General features: G+C 45.3%; 1 non-coding gene and 2 pseudogenes across 1 annotated transcript; all 3 read left to right on the top strand.

Annotated features, from left to right (window-relative positions):
• Positions 1–8028: 8028 nt before the first annotated feature.
• Positions 8029–9837, top strand: LOC149535665 (18S ribosomal RNA; annotated as a pseudogene).
• Positions 9838–10541: 704 nt separating this feature from the next.
• LOC149535664 (5.8S ribosomal RNA) lies at positions 10542–10695 on the top strand. The gene has a single exon (XR_016358256.1). It is a non-coding gene; the product is annotated as a 5.8S ribosomal RNA (ribosomal RNA).
• A 219-nt stretch (positions 10696–10914) lies between these two features.
• On the top strand, positions 10915–13815 carry LOC149535663 (25S ribosomal RNA; annotated as a pseudogene).
• Positions 13816–23347: the final 9532 nt, after the last annotated feature.

Raw genomic sequence — 23347 nt, 5'->3', positions numbered from 1 at the left:
GCATGAAGCGATCTCTGAGTGCTTTTCCTCGACTCTCCTTTAGATCATGTTTTTTGATGACTTAATTTGTGGAAAGGTGAGGTAGTGGTTGCCAATCCATGGCGTGTCTTTTTGGTGATTTTAAAACTTGATCTAAACATGAGCCCTTGTCTAGAATTCTGGCATTGCTTGGTATAATGGCAATTTGCTATGGGTGCTTGATCTAAACATGAGCCCTTGTCTAGCATTCTGGCATTGCTTGGTATAATGGCAATTTGCTATGGGTGCTTGGTGCTCTAGCAATTTGTCATGGTGTACTTATCGCGGTTACATGGGAGATTTAATACCAAAGTCTCTAAGAAAAAAATGGTGGTTGAGCCATGCTTGCCGACCCGATCTGGGCGAGCCATTCTGGCCGACCCGATCTAGGCGAGCCATGCTGGCTGACCCGATCTGGCCGAGCCATTTTCATCAACCCGATCTTTCTGAGCTCCAAAAATGGTGTCATGGATGGCTATTTGGTCACATTTTTCATTGAATTGGATTTTTAAGGGATTTGTCCGTGCTATCGCAGATTTCGAATGCAGAAGGAGCCTTGCACTAATAGCTTATATAGGAGAGGTGGTTGTCGTGAGCCTCTCCCATGCCCCTTTCATTGATTCAACATTGGTGTCTAGGCAGATCGGATTGTTGGATTTTCAAATGGTGTATGCTGATGTTGAATTAATGAAAGGGGCATGAAGCAATCTCTAAGTGCTTTTCCTCAGCTCTCCTTTAGATCATGTTTTTCGATGACTCAATTTTTGAAAAGGTGACATAGTAGTTTCTGATCCATGGCATGTCTTTTTGGTGATTTTAAAACTTGATCTAAACGTGAGCCCTTGTCTAGCACTCTGGCATTGCTTTGTATAATGGCAATTTGCTATGGGTGCTTGGCTCTCTAGCAATTTGTCATGGTGTACTTATTGCGGCTACATGGGAGCTTTAATACCGAAAGCTCTTGGTGACCCTGCAAGCCATTTTTGTCCCCGTCTTTGCTATTCAACCTATCCCCAAAAAGCTACCATGGAAACTCCAAATGCCATGCCGATCTCATCCTCTGTCAATGTTAATCAACCTAACATCGCAAACCCCACCCGTCTACCATGGACACTCCAAATGTTGAGCCAATCTCATCCTCTATCAATGTCAATCAATGTAAGATCACAAATCCCATCCAGCTACCATAGACACTCCAAATGCCGAGCCATTGTTACCATGCCATCCTACTCAGACTCCTAGATGATCAAGGCCGACATTGTGTCCACTCCTCTCAAGTAAACCTCAAAAAAGGCACTGAGGCAAATGGTATTGTTGAGTCGTCCTACCCGAGCTATTCCACCTGAGCTGAGCTGTTCCGCCTGATCTCCAAAAGTTGTCCATTTCACTACCTTGGCTCAATGAATTCACATCTCCCAATTAATGACAATCTTTTGCTCCTCTATTGACCTCATAAAAAATGGGGTCGTGGATGGCTATTTGGTCGCCCTTTTCAACGAATTGGATTTTTAAGGCAGTTGACAGTGTGTTCGCTAATTTCTAATGTAGAGTGATCCTCGCACTAATAGCTTATATAGGACAGGTGGTTGTCGTAAGCCTCTCCCATGTCCCTCTCATTGATTCAACGTTGGTGTCAAGGTAGACGGATATGTCATATTTTGAAATAGTGGACATTGACATTGAATCAATTAGAGGGGCATGAAGCCCACCCTCGAGGTGTTATTCCTCGACTCTCCTTTAGATCATGTTTTCTTGTCACTGAGCTGGAGCAATTTTGAAAAAAGGTTTGGCAGTGGTTGCCAGCCCTCACCACGTTTACTTCATGATTTTAAAACTTGATCTAAACGGGAGCCGTCATCTAGCACCTCTGTCCAGTGTTGCTTAGGTATTACATAAATTTTTTGCTATCGGCCTGAATCCCCCAACCAATGCCTACCCTTGGACTCTCTCTTAGATCACCTTCTTCAATCACTCAACTGATGCAATTACGGAAGAGACTTGGCAAGAGTTGCCATTCTACATCACGTCTGTTCAACAATTTCGAAGTTGATCTAATAGCGAGCCCTTGTCTAGCCATGAGGTGAGTGCTTGGCGCTCTAGCAATTTTTTGTTTGCCTATTATGGCTACAATGGGAGCTTTGATAACAAAAGCTCTTGGCAACCCTCCCCAATAGAATCAGTGCTGGTGTTCAAGAAAGACACGTTATTCGGATTTCAAATATTGGCACCAGCATCATTTCTATTGGGAGGGAGGTGAAGCCATCCTGATTGCTATGCAAGGGCTCTCTCCCCAAAGTTGTTCTCTTTGCAACAACTTCTTTGGCACTTAATTTTTGAAATGGTTTGACAATGGTTGTCATTCCAATGGTGTCATTGTGGTGGTTTCCTAGGCAACGATCTGAAGGGCGAGTCGACGTCTAGCAGTTGGACTGTGCATTAGGAGTGACATGGGAGCCTTTGTTATTGGAAGCTCCCCATGGCCATTCGATTAGAAGAGCCATTTTGCTTGTGTGAGAAAGGATGAAGGCAGCCTCGGATTCCAAATGAAATCAGTGACATCAGATCTATATAAGAGCAGAATGAAGTAGAAGCCTGTTTACTATGCTCGGCTCCCCAAAGTTTCTATTCTTTCTCACTCCATTAGCACAAATTCGGGAGTTGTTTGATAGTGGTTGTCATTCAAATGTGTCATTGTGAGTGATCTGGAGAGCGATGCTAAGGGCGGGAGCTTGTGTCTAGCATTTGGGATGTTTGTGCAAGCGAGCAAGGGAGCTTCTCTTATCGCAACCTCTTTGTGGCCTTTGAATATAGACCCAGTGCTGACGATATTGATGGATACGAGCCTCAGATTCTAAATTTGTTAAGCTAACATTAGTTTTTGTGAGAGATGGGTATGAAAGCACATCTCAATTGCTAGGCGGGAGATCCCTAAGGTCACCTCTGTGCAACTCAATCGGCACAACATTGGGAATGGTTTGACAATGGTTATCATTCCAATGTGTCATCGGGATGTCTTGGAAAGTGGTCTTTCAAGGGTGAGCTCACGTCTAGCACTTGGATTTTGCATTGCCACAAGTGAATGGGGAGATCTCTCTGTGAACAGCGGCATGGTGATTGCAAGAGAAAATTGACTTAGTCGGAGCATTGGCCCCGGGCTATTGTGAAAACCTTGCAATTTCTCTTTAATTGCAACCTATGTTTGCACAGTAGCAGAGTTTTCATGTAAGATTGGCCTTGTTCTTGACATTTCCAGGAGATGACATCCAAAACTTTTTGATTGGGCACCTTCAAGATGAAATTCATCCAGTTGATCAGATGACCTTGATGACCATTTCACTCCCTTGGCTCCATGAATTCACATCTCCCAACCAATGACAATCTTTTGCTCCTCTGCCGACCTCATAAAAAATGGGGTCGTGGATGGCTGTTTGGTCACATTTTTCAATGATTTGGATTTTTAAGGCAGTTGTCGATGTGTTCGCTAATTTGTAATGCAGAGAAAGCCTTGCACTAATAGCTTATATAGGAGAGGTGGTTTCCGTGAGGCTCTCCCATGCCCCTCTCATTGATTCCACGCCGATGTCAAGGTGGATGGATCTATCAAATTTTGAAATAGTGGACGCCGACGTTGAATCAATTAGAGGGGCATGAAGCCCACCCTTGAGGTGCTATTGCTCGACTCTCCTTTAGATCATGTTTTCTTGTCACTCCGCTGGAACAATTTTGGAAAAAGGTTTGGCAATTGTGGCCAGCCCTCACCAAATCTACTTCGTGATTTTAAAACTTGATCTAAACGAGATCCCTCATCTGGCACCTCCATCCGGTGTTGCTCGGGTATTACATAAATTTTTGCTATCGGCACGAATCCCCCAACAAATGCCTACCCTTGGACTCTCTCTTAGATACTTGCTTCGATCACTCTACCAAAAAAATTACGGAAGAGACCTAGCAGCGGTTGCAATTCTACAACGCGTCTGTTCAGCAATTTTGAAGTTGATCTAATGGCGAGCCCTTGTCTAGCCATGCGGTGGGTGCTTGGCACTCTAGAAATTTTTTGTGTACCTATCGCGGCTACAATGGGAGAGGTGGTTTCCGCGAGCCTCTCCCATGCCCCTCTCATTGATTCAACACCAGTGTCAAGGCGGATGGATATGTCAGATTTTGAAATGGTGGATGCTGATGTTGAATCAATTAGAGGGGCATGAAGACCACCCTCAAGGTGCTATTCCTCGACTCTCCTTTAGATCATGTTTTCTTGTCACTCAGCTGGCACAATTTTGGAAAAAGGATTGGCAGAGGTTGCCAGCCCTTGCCACATCTACTTTATGATTTTAAAACTTGATCTAAATGGGAGCCCTCGTCTAGCACCTCTGTCCGGTGTTGCTCGAATATTGTATAAATTTTTGCTATTGGCACGAATCACCCAATGAATGCCTACCCTTGGACTCTCTCTTAGATCACCTTCTTCGATCACTCGACCAACGCAATTACAGAAGAGACTTGGCAGTAGTTGCCATTCTACAGCACGTCTATTTAGCGATTTTGAAGTTGATCTAATGGCGAGCCCTTGTCTAGCCATGAGGTGGGTTCTTGGCACTCTAGCAATTTTTTGTGTGCCTATCACGGCTACAATGGGAGAGGTGGTTGTCTTGAGCCTATCCCATGCCCCTCTCATTCATTCAATGCCAGTATCAAGGCGGATGGATATGTCAAATTTTGAAATGGTGGACGTCGACATTGAATCAATTAGAGGGGCATGAAGCCCACCCTCGAGGTGCTATTCCTCGACTCTCCTTTAGATCATGTTTTCTTGTCACTCAGCTGGCACAATTTTGGAAAAAGGTTTGGTAGTGGTTGCCAGCCCTCACCACTTCTACTTTGTGATTTTAAAACTTGATCTAAACGAGAGCCCTCATCTAGCACCTCCATCCAGTGTTGCTCGGGTATTAAATAAATGTTTTCTATTAGTGCGAATCCCCCAATGAATGCTTACCTTTGGACTCTCTCTTAGATCACCTTCTTCGATCACTCGACCGATGCAATTATGGAAGAGACTCGACAGCGGTTGCCATTCTACAGTGTGTCTGTTTAGTGATTTTGAAGTTGATCTAATGGCAAGCCCTTGTCTAGCCATGAGGTGGGTGCTTGGCGCTCTAGCAATTTTTTGTGTTCCTATCGCGGCTACAATGGAAGCTTTGATAACAAAAGCTCTCAGCAACCCTCCCCAATAGAATCAGTGCTAGTGTTCGAGAAAGACACGTTATTCAGATTTTGAATATTGGCACCAGCATCGTTTCTATTTGGAGGGCCATGAAGCCATCCCGATTGGTATGCGAGGGCTCTCTCCCCAAAGTCGTTCTCTTTGCAACAACTTCTTTGGCACAAAATTTTTGGAATGGTTCGGCAGTGGTTGTCATTCCAATGGTGTCGTTGTGGTGGTTGTCTATGCAGCAATCTGAAGGGCGAGCCGTCATTTAGCAGTTGGGCTGTGCATCATGAGTGACAAGGGAGCCTTTCTTATCGGAAGCTCCTCATGGCCATTTGATCAGAAGAGCCATTGCTTGTGTGAGCAAGGGAAAATGCAACCTTGGATTCCAAACAAAATCAATGAAATCAGATCTATATAAGAGCGGAATAAAGTAGTAGCCCATTTGCTATGTGCAGCTCCCAAAAGTTGCTCTTCTAACTCACTCCATTGGCACAAATTTGAGAGTTGTTCGACAGCAATTGTCATTCTAATGTGTCATTGCGGTGATCTAGACAACGATGCTAAGGGTGGGAGCTTATGTCTAGCATTTGGGATGTTTGTGCAAGCAAGCAAGGGAGCTTCTCTTAGTGGAACCTCTCTGTGGCCTTTGAATATAGACCCAGTGCTAACGATATTAATGGATACGAGCCTTGGATTCTAAATTTGTCCAGCTAATATTGGTTTTTGTGAGAGATGGGTATGAAAGCACATCCCGATTTCTATGCAGGAGCTCCCTAAGGTCACCTCTGTGAAACTCGATTGGCACAACATTAGCAATGGTTCAACAACGGTTGTCATTCCAATGTGTCATCAGGATGTCTTGGAAAGTGGTCTTTCAAGGGCGAGCTCGCATCTGGCACTTGGATTGTGCGTCGTCACAAGTGAATGGGGAGATCTCTCTATGAATGGCGGCATGGTGATTTCAAGAGAAAATTGACTTAGTCAGAGCATTGGCCTCAGGCCATTGTGATGGCCTTACAATTTCTCTTTAATTGCAACCTATGTTTGCGCAATAGTAGATTTTTTATGTAAGATTGGCCTTGTTCTTGACAGTTCTAGGAGATGACCTCTGGAACTTTTGGATTGGGCCCCTTCAAGGTGAAATTCTTCTTGTTGATTGGATAAGTTTGATGTGCTTGTATCTATTCCGAGACAGTAATGATGGTCATTAATCTATGGTGGTGAGTATATCCCATTCGATAATTGCAATGGCAGAGCTGGTGGCAAGCACTTGTTAGTTTGTTTTGTTGGATACCCTATATGTAGGTGTCTGCATGGCTTGCAACACAATGCAATTTATTCGCTAGTGCATTCTCGGTGCATGCTCGCCTCTTCACTATCTCATCCTACAGAAGTGCATGGCACTGTTGTGACATCTTTTGTGGTCTGGGCCAGTAGAAGCATAGAGTATTACCATTAATTTTTGTTTGGATGCAAAAACTCTCCATGCCCTGTCCTGCACGTGTGATGTGAACAGTTGCGGCTCATGGGTATCTGTGGGAGATACTCTTCTTCAGCTTCCCCCTAAATAGAGCGTTTGATGTTTGCATTGTATGGACAAAAAGTCCAATGCGTTTCATCTCTCTTCAGATGCAAAATTCTCTGAGGGCTTGTCGAAGTATGGCCATTTGTATCGGGTGCACCAAAAAGCATGTAGGGGGTATATGCCTTGGAAATGGATGTCTCTGAGAGTCCTCACTCGATCATGTGCATGGTGTACATCTTTGCATTATGACTCTGCTATGAGCATTTGTGATCCAAGCATTTTAGGGGAACGAGTTTCGTACAAGATGTTCTTCTCAGGCTCCTACTAACCAGAGAACTTGTCTTTGCAATGCTCTGACAAATGCAAGCCCAACGTGTCTGTCTAGGGGAAGAAATCGCATGAATGCTTTTTGTTGAGATGTGAGTGCTCACGGTTGGTTCCCTCACAGTGCAATTCTTTGTTATGTGCATGTGCATGAGATTGAAGCTTGTCCGAAAATGCCAGTGTGAGTGTTCACCCGTAGGAACTTTTCTGTACCTACGCTGGCAGATCACATGTCACGTGGAATGGTTAGCAAAGTTGTGCTGGAAAAGGAGATATTTTCCAGAGGTTAGACATGTCTGTGTATGCGGGTGGGCTCTCATCACCTATAAATGTGCGCAGGTGGTGTTATACACGATGCCCTTAAGCAGCCTTATAATTGAGGTGGTCGCGTGCACAGTGATGCCCCCACCAATCGCATAACCAGCCATGTTTTTGACTTGCACGACCCTTCAGCATGTTGGTCTCTATTGGCACTTTGCCAACCAGCTCTTCGTCATGGGAAAATTTTTGTTGTGATCGAGAAGGATTTTGTCTGTGCGAGTGCACCTCAATAGGTGTGTAGGAGGCATATGCCTGGGAAATGGATGTCTTTGAATGGCCTTACAATTGAGGTGGCTACATGCACGGTGCATCTCGTACAGACTTAGGCTTCTTTTCGAGTAGTGGCGACAATGAGCTTGAGGGTAAAGGGTTCTGTACAGGATGTTCTTCCCAGGTGCCTGTGAACTGAGGCTCCCTATTTGGCCCTCTCCAGTTGACGATGGGACACTTTCCTCTTGTGTGAAATTTTTGAGCATTGTGAGTCCTACTTGTGTTGTGAACGTCATTCTTGTTGCTTGTATGGGGGATTATGTTTGGATGCATGACAGAGCGAATGCAAATTTTGTTTTCCCATCACGGCGGTCATCCCTTAGTTGTAGCAGGTCTTGGGGGTCTCCTCATTGCTAGAAGCTACCTATTTAATCCTGCCATGAATCATATGCTGGTCTCAAAGATTAAGCTATGCATGTCTAAGTATGAACTATTTCAGACTGTGAAACTGCGGATGGCTCACTAAATCAGTTATAGTTTCTTTGATGGTACTTTGCTACTCGGATAACTATAGTAATTATAGAGCTAATACGTGCACCAAATCCCAACTCTTGGAAGGGATGCATTTATTAGATAAAAGGCTAGTGTGCACTCTCCTACTATTCTGGTGATTCATGATAACTCAACGGATCGCAAGGCCTTTGTGCTGGCGATGCTTCATTCAAATTTTTGCCCTATCAACTTTCGATGGTAGGATAGAGGCCTACCATGGTGGTGACGGGTGACAAAGAATTAGGGTTTGATTCCAGAGAGGGAGCCTAAAAAATGGCTACCACATCCAAGGAAGGCAACAGGTGCGCAAATTACCCAATCCTGACAAGGGGAGGTAGTGACAATAAATAACAATAATAGGCTCATCGAGTCTGGTAATTGCAATGAGTACAATCTAAATCCCTTAACGAGGATCCATTGGAGGGCAAGTCTGGTGCCACCAGCCACGATAATTCTAGCTCCAATAGCATATATTTAAGTTGTTGCAGTTAAAAAGCTCGTAGTTGGACCTTGGGTCGTCACAGTTAGTCCACCTTCTTGGTGTGCACTGGCCCTCACGTCCCTTCTGTTGGTAGCATTTTCCTGGTCTTAATTGGCTGGGTCGTAGTTTCGGCACCGTTACTTTGAAAAATTTAGAGTGCTCAAAGCAAGTGTATGCTATGAATACATTAGCATGGAATAACACGATAGGAGTCTGGTCCTGTTGCGTTGGCCTTCGAGGCCGAAGTAATGATTAATAGGGACTGTTGGGGGCATTCGTATTTCATTGTCAGAGGTGAAATTCTTGGATTTATGGAAGATGAACCACTGTGAAAGCATTTTCCAAGGATGTTTTCATTAATCAAGAATGAAATTTAGGGGCTCAAAGACGATCAGATACCATCCTAGTCTCAACCATAAATGATGCCAACCAAGGATCGGTGGATGTTTCTCTAAGGACTCCACTAGCACCTTCTGAGAAATTAGAGTGTTTGGGTTCTGGGGGGAGTATGGTCACAACTAAAACTTAAAGGAATTGATGGAAGGGCACCACCAGGAGTGGATCCTACAGCTTAATTTGACTCAACATGGGGAAACTTATCAGGTCCAGACATAGTAAGGATTGATAGATTGAGAGCTCTTTCTTGATTCTATGGGTGGTGGTGCATAGCCGTTCTTAGTTGGTGGAGCGATTTGTCTAGTTAATTCTGTTAACGAAAAAGACCTTAGCCTCCTAACTAGCTACGTAGAGGTTCCCCTTCACGGCCAGCTTCTTAGAGGGACTATGGCCTCCTAGGCCATGGAAGTTTGAGGCAATAATAGGTCTATGATGCCCTTAGATGTTCTGGGGCGCATGCGCGCTACACTGATGCAACCAATGAGTTTCTCTCCCTGGCCCGAAAGGTTTGGGAAATCTTGCCAAATTGCATCATGATGGGGATAGACCATTGCAATTATTGATCTTCAATGAGGAATTCCTAGTAAGCGCGAGTCATCAGCTCACATTGACTACGTCCCTGCCCTTTATACACACCGCCCGTTGCTCCTCCCGATTGAATGATCCAGTGAAGTGTTTAGATCGCAGCAACGATGGCGGTTCCTGTTGGTGATGTCACGAGAAGTTCATTGAACCTTATCATTTAGAGGAAGGAGAAGTCGTAACAAGGTTACCATAGGTGAACCTGCGGTAGGATCATTGTCGGTTTGAGACCCTGAATCATATAGGGGATGGAGCTAGCCTCCTCCCCACCCCCAAAATCTCAGCGACATGCAGACACTAGGCCCAGAAGCGATGTGCTGGATGGCCAAGCTACAGGTCCAATGCCGTCAAGGTCTAGGGTCACATCGAATATCATGATCAAAAGCGTGGATTACCTGCGAGGCAAAGAAGAGACTCGGATGTAATCTTGATTACGATCGGTGGCTTCGAACGACGTCTGTGTCAGAGTGAGAGTTCTCTACTCGATTGTAGTTTAGAGGGGGCCGAGCCTCATCCCCCATTGAGATTTCATGGTCTGATTGCATGTATAGCACTGTGCCAGGGATCCGTTGTTTTGACGGCAGAAAGTTAAGACTGCCGCAACCCCCCGTTGCTTGGCCCAGGTGTGTTAACTCATCACTTGGAGCATTCTACATTTAGGATGGGTGCACTCGCATGATTTGTAGGGTAGGGGCCTTGTCCAATGACACAGCTTTCCCATGCATTGATTCCCACCTTTACAAGGTGATGGGGCGGGGACACACCACAAAATTCCTTGTCACACCCATTGGGTGCTTGAGGTTCGAGATGTGTCAACACCCAACACATGGGTGCATCGTGCACCTTAGAAATTGAAAGAATGAAGCATGATCTAGCACCTTGCACGCTTGGGTCATCGAAAGACAAAAACATAACAAAATCACAACTCTCGACAATGGATATCTCGGCTCCCACCATGATGAAGAATGTAACGAAATGCGATACTTAGTGTGAATTGCAGAATCTCGTGAATCATCAAGTCTTTGAATGCAAGTTGTGCCCAAGGCCTTGGCCAAGGGCACATCTGCTTGGGCGTCGCACTACAAAATTGCCCTCCCTAGCAAGGAGCAGAGATGGTTGTCTGTGTCTACAAGTGGCGTAGTTGGCTAAAATGAGCACGAGGTCCATCAATCCGTCGTGACAAGCGGTGCCTCGCAAAGGCCGGCGTTGGTTTTCACTAATCGAACGATTCCTCACGAGGAACTTTATTCTAGGTCCAACGGCCTGCTAGAGTGCAGGCATGCTGCATCTCTACCGTGTCCCCAAGTTAGGCGTGAATATCCACTGAGTTTAAGCATATCAATAAGCAGAGGAAAAGAAACGTACTAGGATTCCCCTAGTAACGGCAAGCGAACTGAGAAGAGCCTAGCATGAAAATTGACGGCCGCGCCTATCGAATTATAGTCTATAGAAGCATCCTCAGTGATGAACCAACCCCAAGTCCCCTGGAAGGGGGTGTTAGAGATGGTGAGAGCCCCATCGGGCTTGAACCCTGTCGCAGCACGAGGTGTTGATGAAGAGTCGAGTTGTTTGGGAATGCAGCCCTAATCGGGTGGTAAATTTCATCCAAGGCTAAATACGGGTGAGAGACCGATAGCGAACAAGTACCGTGAGGGAAAGATGAAAAGGACTTTGAAAAGAGAGTTAAAGAGTGCTTGAAATTGCTAGGAGGGAAGCAGATGGAGTTTGATGATGTGCCCTAGTCAGATGCAGAACAGTGTGAGCCGATCTGCCACTCGGTTTGGGGGATGTGCCAGCGCGGGCTATCACGACGACACAAGCACAACCTTCTGGTCACACAAATACTTCCGTCGCAGTAGTCAAGGACTAAAGCGCGCACCTTCATGTCGGGCTCTCGAGCACCTGTGCGCTCGTGGTGCTGGCTAGCATGCTTTCCATCTGACCCGTCTTGAAACATAGACCAAGGAGTCTAACATGTGTGTGAGTTGGTAGGTTGGGAAAACCCGCGAGGTGTAAGGAAGCTGACTGGCGAGATCCCCTCTCGAGGGGTGCATCGTCGATCGACCCTGATCTTCTGTGAAGGGTTCGAGTGCGAGCACACCTATTGGGACCTAAAAGATGGTGAGCTATGCCTGAGCAGGGTGAAGCCAGAGGAAACTCTGGTGGAGGCTCGCAACAATATTGACGTGCAAATCATTCATCTGACTTGGGTATAGGGGCAAAAGACTAATCAAACTGTCTAGTAGTTGGTTTCCTCTGAAGTTTCCCTCAGGATAACTGGAGCTCACGTGCGTGTTTTATAGGGTAAAGCAAATGATTAGAGGCATTGGGGGCATAACGCCCTTGACCTATTCTCAAACTTTAAATAAGTAAGTGGCAGCTACTCTATTGAGCCGTGCCACGAAATCATGAGCTCCAAGTGGGCCATTTTTGTTAAGCAAAACTAGCGATGCGAGATGAACCGAAAGCTGAGTTATGGTGCCAAATTGCGCACTAACCCAGATCCCACAAAGGGTGTTGATTGATTAAGACAGTAGGATGGTGATCATGGAAGTCAAAATTCACTAAGGAGTGTGTAACAACTCACCTGTCGAATCAACTAGCCCCAAAAATGGATGGTGCTGAAGTTGGCAACCTATACTCAGTCATCGGGGCAAGTGCTAGGCTCCGATGAGTAGGAGGATGCAGGGGTTGTTGTGAAACCTTGGGTGTGAGCCTGGGTGGACCGGCCCCCGGTGCAGATCTTGGTGGTAGTAGAAAATATTCAAATGAAAACTTTGACGACTGAAGTGGGGAAAGGTTCCATGTAAACAGCACTTAGACATGGGTTAGTCAATCCTAAGAGATGGGGAAACCCTGTTTCAAGGGCACACTTTGTGCTATCATCAAAAGGGAATCAGGTCCCATGGCTGGAAGAGCACTGCATGTCTCGCGGTGTCCTATGTGCCTTCAGCAGCCCTTGAAAATCTAGAGGACCGAGTCCCCTTCATGCTCAATCATACTCATAACTGCATTAGGTCTCCACAGTGAACAGCCTCTGGTCAATAGAATAATGTAGGTAAGGGAAGTTGGCAAAATGGATCCGTAACTTCGGGAAAAGGATTGGCTCTGAGGGTTGGGCCTAGGGGTCTGCACCCCGAACTCATGGGTTGTTGGTAGCTTGCCCAAGCTACTCTTGTGGCATGGGCAGGCCGTCGCATGCTGATCGGGCGACAGACGTAAGACACCCCCTTCGGAGTGCTTTCCCTAGGTGGCAAACAATCGACTCAGAACTGGTACAAACAAGGAGAATCTAACTATTTAATTCAAACAAAGCATTGCGATGGTCCCTGCAGATGCTAATGTAAAGTGATTTCTGCCTAGTGCTCTAAATGTCAAAGTGAACAAATTCAACCAAGCGTAGGTAAATGGCAGGAGTAACTATGACTCTCTTAAGGTAGCCAAATGCCTTGTCATCTAATTAGTGATGCACATGAATGGATTAACAAGATTCCCACTGTCCCTATCTACTATCTAGCTTTCGGGTGCAAGTGAAATACAACTACTTTTAACGTTATTTTACATATTTCGTGAGGCAGAGACAGGGAAATGCCCCTGTTTTTGGCCTTAAGGTGCATCTAGGCATGTCGATTTGGGTGGAAGACATTGTTAGGTAGGGAGTTTGGCCGGGGCGGCACATCGGCTCTTAATATCATTATGAAGCAGAATTCACCAAGTTTTGGATTGTTCACCCACCAATAGGGAACGTGAGCTGGGTTTAGAACTTCATGAGATAGGTTAGTTTTACCCTACTGATGATTCGTGCCATGACAGTAATTCAACTTAGTACAAGAGGAACCATTGATTCACACATTTGGTCATCGCACTTGGTTGAAAAGCTAGTGGCGTGAAGCTATCGTGTGTCGAATTATGACTGAACGCCTCTAAGTCAGAATCCATGCTAGATGCGGCGCATATCTCTCTTCGGTTGCATCGTGACTCGCAGTAGGGGTGCTCTTGCACTCGCAGGGGCCCGTGTCATTGGCCATCTTTGATTAGTGCATTATCCTGTTGGAGCAACCTCAGATATTAATTTCAAGTAGTTGGCGAGAAGAATCTTTCACAAATGACTTAAATAAGCGATGGGGTATTGTAAGTGGCAGAGTGGCCTTGCTGCCACGATCCACTGAGATTCAACCCTCTGTCACCTCAATTCGTAAAACCATTTTTGACTTTGAAGTGGGTGGGGTTTGTAATATGCACAAGGGCAAGAAAATCTTCCAAGTGCCAAATTTCGGGTGGGTGGGGTTTGCAAATTTTTTTGTGAGGGCGTTAAAATCTCTTAGGTGCCAAATTCTCAATGAGTGGGGTTTATAATTTGTGCGAGTGCGGGAAAATCTTCCAAGTGCCTAATTCTAGGCGAACGGGGTTTGCAATTTTTGCAAGGGCGAAAAACTCTCCCAGGTGCCCAATTCTCGACAGGGGTTTGTAATTTTCGCCAGGGCAGAAAAATATCCCAAGTGCTAAATTTCGAGCAGGTGGGGTTTTATGAAAAATTTTGCGACGATGAAAAAATCTCCCAAGTGCCAAATTCTCGACGGGTGGCGTTTTGTAAAAATTTTTGCGAGAGCAAAAAAATCTCCCAAGTGCCAAATTCCTTGTAGGTGGGGTTTTTAATTTTTGCCAGGACGAAAAAAATCTCCCAAGTGCCAAATTCTAAGTGGGTGGGGTTTTCTAAAAAATTTTGCGACAGTGGAAAAATCTCCCAATTGCCAAATTCTCGATGGGTGGTGCTTTGTAAAAATTTCTGCGAGGGAAAAAAAATCTCCCAAGTGCCAAATTCTCGGCAAGTGGGGTTTGTAATTTCTGCAAGGGCGAAAAAATCTCCCAAGTGCCAAATTTTGAGGGGGTGGGGTTTTGTGAAAATTTTTGCGAGGGTGAAAAAATCTCCCAAGTGCCAAATTCTTGGCGGGTGGGATTTTGTAAAAATTTTCGCAAGGGCGAAAAAATCTCCCAAGTGCCAAATTCTCGACAGGTGGGGTTTGTAATTTGCGCGAGGTCAAGAAAATCTTCCAGATGCCAAATTTAGAGCCGGTGGGGTTTGCAATTTTCACAAGGGTAGAAAAATCTCCCAAGTGCCAAATTCCTGGAGTGTGGGGTTTGTAATTTCTGTCGGGGTGAAAAAATCTCCCAAGTGCCACATTCCGGGCGGGTGGGGTTTTGTAAAAATTTTTGCACGAGGGCAAAAAAATCTCCCAAATGCCAAATTCTCGGCAAGTGGGGTTTGAAATTTTCGCGAGGTCCCAGGTGCCAAATTCCTGGCAGGAGGGGTTTATAATTTCCGCTAGGGTGAAAAAATCTCTCTAGTGCCAAATTCTGGGCGAGAGGGAGGGGTTTTGTAGAAATTTCTGCCAGGGCAGAAAAATCTCCCGAGTGCCAAATTTTGAGTGAGTGGGGCTTTGTAAAATTTACATGAGGGGGAAAAAAATCTCCCAAGTCCCAAATTCTGAGCTGGTGGGGTTTGCAATTTTTGGAAGGGCAAAAAAATCTCCCAAGTGCCAAATTCTCGATGGGTGGGGTTTTGTGATTTCTGCGAGTGCGAAAAAATCTCTCGAGTGCAAAAGTTTCCTCTAGGGTGAAAAAGTCTTCCAAATGCAATTTCCATGTGGGTCGGATTTGTAATTAGTGCAATTTCAAGTGGGTTGGGTTTGCAATTTCTGTGAGGGCGAAAAAATCTTCCAAGTCCAAATTCTGGGAGGGTAGGGTTTTGTAATTTCCAAGTGCCAAATTCTGAGCAGGTGGGGTTTGTAAATTCCATGAGGGTGGAAAAATCTTCCAAGTCCAAATTTCGAGCGGGTGGGGTTTGTAAATTTTTGTGAGGGCAGAAAAATCTTTCGACTGCAAATTCTAGGCAGGTGGGGTTTTATAATTTTTGCGAGGGTAGATGACTCATGTACGTGATCCAAAATTGGTTAACTTATTTTTTTGGTTAATGCCCAAAGTTTTGAACTCAAATCGAGTTGGTTACCCCAACTCGAATCGCCTCGAGCCTAATCATCTTCGAATTTTTTGCACAACCGATGTCACGATGCTCGACTTGATTCTAAGTGCCCCGAGTCATGTATGTGGTCCAAAAGAGGTCAACTTTTTTTTTGGGTTAATGTCCAAATTTTTCAACTTGAATCGTGTTGGCAACCCCGACACGAATCGCCCCAACTACCCAAACCCTGACTCAAATCGCGTCGAGCCTTAACTACCTCCAATTTTTTTGCATGACTCATGTCACCGTGCTCGACATGATTCTAAGTGCGTTGAGTCATGTGCGTGATCCAAAGGCGATCAATTTTTTTTGGGTTAACGCCCAAAGTTTTCAACCCAAATTTTTTTGGCAACCTCGACTCGTATTGCCTCGAGCCTTAACCACCTCCAATTTTTTCGTAGGACTCATGTCACTGTGCTCGACTTGGTGCCTCGAGTCATGTACATGATCTGAAAGCAGTTAACTTCTTCCTTTTTTGGTTAACACTATAAGATTTCAACCTGAATAGTGTCAGTAACCCCGACTCAAATTGCCTCAAGCCTTAATCTCCTACAATTTTTTTGAACCACTCATGTCATTGTGCTTGACTTGATTCTATGCACCTCAAGTCATGTACATGATCCACAAGTGATAAACTCTTTTTCTGGCTAATGGCTAAAGTTTTCAAATTGACTCAACTACCCCAACTCGAATTGCCTCGAGCCTTAATCGCCTCCATTTTTTTTTTGCTCGACTCATGTAACCGCACTCGCCTTGATTTTGAGTGGCCCGAGTCACTTACATGATCCAAAACTAGGTAACTTTTTCTTTTTTTTGTCAAGTCCCAAAGTTTTGAACTCGAATAGAGTCGGATACCCCGACTTGAGTTGTCTCCAAATTTTTCGCACGACTCATGTCACCATGCTCGACTTGATTCTAAGTGCCCCGAGCCGTGTACATGATCCAAAAGCAATTAACTTTTTTTTTTTGGTTAATGCCCAAAGTTTTCAACCCGACCTGCCTCAGCAACCTTGACTCGAAGCACCTCAAGCCTTAATATCCTCCAATGTTTTTGTTGACTCATGCCACCATCGACTTTTCACTCGAATCATGTCACCTAGGGCACCTTAATGCTACGTGACCTTAGCCCTGCGCGCGATCCAAAATCGAGTAACATTTTTTTTTGAACTCCTAGAATTTCATTCTTTTTCACCTTACGGGGCCTATCATGATCTCTTTTTATAAAGAAAATTCTCAAATTGGATCGTTTCGGCTACCCTACCTTGAATTTGGCTAGCTGGGCGTAACGCCTCGAGTCAGCTTGGCAATACGTGAACTGAAACCTGTGCATGATCCAAAATTGGACAACTTGTTTTTTTTTGTAATGCCCAAAATTTAGTGCTTTTTACTGTAAAAGGCCTCCCATGATTTTTTTCCCTCGTCGACCCACTCTGGCGATCCAGTCGGGTTGCCCAAGGCTAGGGCGACAGAGATGGGTTGACCCAGTCGGGTGACCCAAGTTTTGTCGACCTAGGCGTGCGATCCTAGCTGGGGATAGCAAGTCGATTCTATAAGCTTGCTTGCCAATTTTGCTAGCCAAGTTAGCTCACCAAGTCATCTAACCATGTGGTCTTTGCCAAATCACCCCACCAAGTTGCCTCAAAGAATTGACTCTTTAAATCCGCTCATAGCTCGACAGACCAGCTCACCAAGATGACTTACCATCTCGCCTCACCAGGTTGCCCCACCAGGTCACCTCTTCTTTAAGATTGCTCACCATGTTGGCTCCCCAAGTCATCTCACCGAGTCAACTATTTAGGTTGCCTCACCAAGTTGACTCCTTAAGTTTGCTAACCAAGTCAGCTCCCTAAGTCAGCTCACCAAGTCAACTCACTGAGTCATTTTACCACCTTTCCCTAGCAAGTGTGCTTTCCAAGTTGACCCATCGAGTTGCTTCTCTAAGCCCACTCACCATGTCAACTCACCTAGTCAGTTGTTTAAGCACATTGTCAAGTTAGGTCTTTAAGTTTGCTCACCAGGTCAGCTTGCCCAAGTCGTGTCTTTAAGTTCACTCGCCAGGTCAGCCTGCCCAATTTGCATGAGCGAGCTAACTCGCTGAGTCACCTCATGAAGTTGACTCTTTAAGTGCACTCACCAAGTCAGCTCACCAAGTTGACTCACCAGCTCGCCTCGATAACTTGGCTTGCCGAGTTACCCCACCAAGTCGCCTCTTTAAGCTCTCTCATCGTGTCAACTCGTCAAGTCGGCTCACCAAGTCAACTAATCAGGTAGGTCCACCAAGTCACCTCAAGAAGCTAACTCAATGAGTCACCTCACCATGTTGACTCTTTGAGCCTGCTCGCTAGGTCGCCTCACCAAGTCAACTCGAGTACGTTGCCAAGTCGACTCTTTAAGTTCGCTCACCAGATCAACTCGCTAAGTCACCTCACCATGTCATCTCAATGAACCAACTCACTAAGTTGCCTCACCACATTGGCTCTCTAATTCCACTCACCAAGTCAACCCACCAACTCGCCCCGTTAGGACCACTCACCACGTTGGTTTGCTACGTTGGCTCCCCGTGTTAGCTCACCAAGATGACAATTCAAGCACGCTCACCAAGTCTACCCCTAGGTCAGCTCACAAGGTGGACTTGCAAAGTTTCCTTAATGAGTTGACTCTTCAAGTTTTCTCACCAGGTTGACTTCCCAATTTGGCTCGCCAAGTCAGCTCACCAAGTTCGCTCACCAGGTCGCCTCTCTAGTTCAGCTCACCATGTCATCTAAACAAACTAACACACCAAGTTGGCTCTTTAATTCCACTCACTAAGTTGCCCCACCAACTCGCCTCATTAAGCCCACTCGTCATGTTAGCTTGCCAAGCCGATAATTCTAGCGCACTCACCAAGCCGACTCTTGCAGTTTTCTCACCAAGTGGGTTTCACCTTGCTAGGTCAACCCCACCAAGTCACCTCAATGAGTTGACTCTCTAAGTCCGCTCACCAAGTTATCTCAAGCATAAGCGTTGAGAATTTATTATAGATTTTTGGTGGAAAAATATGCTAAAAATATTTAGGATCACCATTGGAGGCCTTAGAGTGCCCGGATCAGGTCCGACAAATTGAGGGAAGGGCGCATGCATGGTTCCGAGCCTGTAGATCAGGAGTTGGCATTTTTGAAAAGTGGTTATAATACCCAATCGGAGCAACCATTCGTGAGTTATGGCCTTCGAAAGTTGGGCTACCGAAATTACTAAAATAATTTGTCAAAGATGTATTAGGCAGACTTATGTGTATTGTCAAGGTCTTCTAGCCATAGGTATTAAGTCTGAGCATCTAGAACCTTCCCAGCTGGCATACAATTGCCTATTTAAGAAAGGCCTAAACATTGTCTAGGACAACTCTGGGTGATAGTTGGCAGCTTGTCCTGCAGACTATTGCAGTGAAGGCGCCTGTGTGGGTTAGCATATTGTGCTTATGAATTATGCAATTCCACTTCTGCGGTCCAAATGACAAGACCACATTTTGTTCTCGCATTTTCTATTATTTCTATAGTTCTGTTATAAGTTTATGGTATTAAGGGGACCTTCCTACATCACCTCACCAAGTCACATCTTAAGCCCTGCTCACCATGTCGACTTTCCAAGTCAGCTCAACAAGTCGATTGTTTAAGCATGCTCACCAAGTTGACATTTTTAGTTCTCTCACAAGGTCTTCTCGCATGGTCAGCTCATCAAGTCACCCCACCAAATCGCCTCAATGACCCAACTCATCTAGTTACCTCACCAAGTTGACTCTTTAAATCTTCTCACCAAGTTAGCATGCCAAGTTGCCTCTCCTCAGGGCTAGCGACCAAGGGTTGGATAAGTTCACTCACCGGGTTGCCTCATGGTGTGGGGTCGCCGGGTCACCCCACCAAGTAGCCTCAACAAGTTGACTCTTTCAGTTTGCTGGACAAATTGGCTCACCAAGTTGGCCTTCCATCTCGCCTTGCCAACTTTTCCAACCCAGTTGCCTTTCTAAGCTCACTCACCAATTTGACTCACCAACTAGGCTCCCCAGGTTGATGCACCAAGTGCTCTCACCAAGTCGACTCTTAAAGTTCGATCATCAACCCACCCCACGAGGTCGGCACACCAAGTCAACTCTTTAAGTTTGTTCATCAAGCAACCCCACAAGGTTGGCACACCAAGTACTCTCACCAAGTCGACTCTTTAAGTCTGTTCACGAAGTCACCCAACCAAGTCAGCCCACCAAGTACTCTTACCAAGTCGACTTTTTATGTTCATTCATGAAGTCACCCCACCAGGTCGGCCCACCAAGTACTCTCACCAAGTTGACTCTTTAAGTTTGTTCATCAAGTCACCACACCAAGTACTCTCACCAAGTTGACTCTTTAAGTCCGTTCATCAATTCACCCCTCCAAGTACTCTCATCAAGTTGACTCTTTAAATCCGCTCATCAAGTCATGCCATCAAGTACTCTCACCAAGTTGACTCTTTATGTCCATCCATCAAGTCACCCCACCAAGTACTCTAACCAAGTCAATTCTTCAAGTGCATTCATCAAGTCACCCCACCAAGGACTCTCACCAAGTCGACTCTTTAAGTCTGCTCATCAAGTCACCCCACCAAGTACTCTCACCAAGTCAACTCTTTAGGTCCGTTCATCAAGTCACCCCACCAAGTCAACCCTTTAAGTCCGTTCATCAAGTCACCCCACCAAGTACTCTAATCAAGTGGACTCTTTAAGTCCTTTCATCAAGTCACCCCACCAAGTCAACTCTTTAAGTCCGTTCATCAAGTCACAAAAACAAGTACTCTCCCTAAGTAGACTCTTTAAGTCCATTCATCAAGTCACCCCACCAAGTCGACCCTTTAAGTTCGTTCATCAAGTCACCCCACCAGGTACTCTCACCAAGTTGACTCTTTAAGTAATTTCATCAAGTCACCCCACCAAGTCAACTCTTTAAGTTTGTTCATCAAGTAACTAGAACAAGTACTCTCACCAAGTCAACTCTTTAAGTTCGATCATCAAGTTACCCCACGAGGTTGGCGCACTAAGTCGACTCTCTAAGTTCGTTCATCAAGCCACCCCACAAGGTCGGCACACCAAGTACTCTCACCAAGTTGACTCTTTAAGTTCGTTCATGAAGTCACCCAACAAAGTCGGCCCTCCAAGTACTCTCACCACGTCGACTCTCTAAGTTCATTCATCAAGTCACGCCACCAGGTCGGCCCACCAAGTACTCTCACCAACTTGACTCTTTAAGTTTGTTCATCAAGTCACCCCACCAAGTAATCTCACCAAGTTGACTCTTTAAATCCATTCATTAATTCACCTCGCCAAGTACTCTCACCAAGTTGACTCTTTAAGTCTGCTCATCAAGTTGTGCCACCAAGTACTCTCACCAAGTCGACTCCTTACATATGATCATCAAGTCACACCACCAAGTACTCTAACCAAGTCGATTCTTTAAGTGTGTTCATCAAGTCACCCCACCAAGAACTCTCACCAAGTCAACTCTTTAAGTCTGTTCATCAAGTCACCCCACCAAGTACTCTCACCAAGTCAACTCTTTAGGACCGTTCATCAAGTCACCCTACCAAGTTGACCCTTTAAGTCTGCTCATCAAGTCACACCACCAAGTATTCTCACCAAGTTGACTCTTTAAGTCCTTTCATCAAGTCAACCCACCAAGTCAACTCTTTAAGTCCGTTCATCAAGTCATCAGAACAAGTACTCTCACCAAGTCGAATCTTTAAGTTTGTTCATCAAGTGACCCCACCAAGTTGACCCTTTAAGTCCATTCATCAAATCACCCCACCAACTACTCTCACCAAGTTTACTCTTTAAGTCATTTCATCAAGTCACCCCACCAAGTCGACTCTTTAAATCCATTCATCAAGTCACCAGAACAAGTACTCTCACCAAGTCAACTCTTTAAGTCAATTCATCAAGTCACCCCACCAGGTCGGCCAACCAAGTACTCCCACCAAGTCGACTCTTTAAGTCTGTTCATTAGTTCACCCCGCCAAGTACTCTCACCAAGTTGACTCTTTATGTCCGCTCATCAAGTCATGCCACCAAGTACTCTCACCAAGTCGACTCTTTGAGTTTGTTAATCAAGTCACCCCAACAAGTACTCTAACCAAGTCGATTCTTCAAGTCCATTCATCAAGTCACCCCACCAAGTACTCTCACCAAGTTGACTCTTTATGTCTATTCATCAAGTCACCCCACCAAGTACTCTCACGAAGTGAACTCTTTAGGTCCGTTCATCAAGTCACCTTGCCAAGTTGACCCTTCAAGTCCGTTGATCAAGTCACCCCACCAAGTACTCTCACCAAGTCAACTCTTTAAGTCCTTTCATCAAGTTAGCCCACCAAGTCGACTCTTTAAGTCCGTTCATCAAGTCACCAGGAGAAGTACTCTCACAAAGTCAACTTTTTAAGTCCATTTAACAAGTCACACCACCAGGTCGGCCCACCAAGTACTCCCACCAAATTGATTCTTTAATTCTGTTCATCAGTTCACCCAGCCAAGTACTCTTAGCAAGTTGACTCTTTAAGTCCGCTCATCAAGTCGTGCCACTAGGTACTCTCACCAAGTTGACTCTCTGATTCCGTTCATCAAGTCACCCCACCAAGTACTCTAACCAAGTCGATTCTTCAAGTGCGTTCATCAAGCCACCCCACCAAATACTCTCACCAAGTTGACTCTTTAAGTATGTTCATCAAGTCAACCCACCAAGTACTCTCACCAATTCAACTCTTTAGGTTCATTCATCAAGTCAGCCTACCAAGTACTCTCACCAGGTTGACTCTTTAAGTTTGTTCATCAGGTCACCCCACCAAGTACTCTAACCGAGTTGATTCATCAAGTCCGTTCATCAAGTCACCCCACCAAGTCAACTCTTTAATTCTTTTCATCAAGTCACCCCACCAAGTACTCTCACCAGCCAACTCCTTAGGTCCGTTCATCAAGTCAACCCACCAAGTTGACCCTTTAAGTCCATTCATCAGGTTGCCCCACCAAGTACTCTCACTAAGTCAACTCTTTAAGACCTCTCATCAAGAAACCCCACCAAGAAGACTCCTTAAGTCCATTCATCAAGTCACCAGAACAAGTACTCTCACCAAGTCAACTCTTTAAGTCCGTTCATCAAGTTACCCCACCAGGTCAGCCCACCAAGTACTCCCACCAAGTTGACTCTTTAAGTCTGTTCACCAGTTCACCCCGCCAAGTACTCTCACCAAGTTGACTCTTTAAGTCTGCTCATCAAGTCGCACCAACAAGTACTCTCACCAAGTTGACTCTTTGAGTCTGTTCATTAAGTCACCCCACCAAGTACTCTCACCAAGTTGACTCTTTAAGTCATTTCATCAAGTCAGCACACCAAGTCGACTCTTTCAGTCCGTTTATAAAGTCACCAGAACAAGTACTCTCACCAAGTCGACTCTTTAAGTTCATTCATCAAGTCACCCCACCAGGTCGGCTCACCAAGTACTCTCACCAAGTTGACTGTTTAAGTTCATTCATCAGTTCACCCCACCAAGTACTCTCACCAAGTTGACTCTTTAATTCTATTCATCAAGTCACGCCACTGAGTGTTGTCACCAAGTTCACTCTTTAAGTTCATTAATCAAGTCACCCCATCAAGTACTCTAACCAAGTAGATTCTTCAAGTGCGTTCATCAAGTCACCCCAACAAGTACTCTAACCAAGTCAAC

Source organism: Cupressus sempervirens, chromosome 10 (genome assembly GCF_028749045.1).
Source record: "Cupressus sempervirens isolate cs-2001-9-10 chromosome 10, ASM2874904v1, whole genome shotgun sequence".
Lineage (NCBI taxonomy): Eukaryota > Viridiplantae > Streptophyta > Pinopsida > Cupressales > Cupressaceae > Cupressus > Cupressus sempervirens.
Note: the sequence above shows the minus strand (reverse complement) of the source record. Positions and strands in the feature narration are given on the sequence as shown.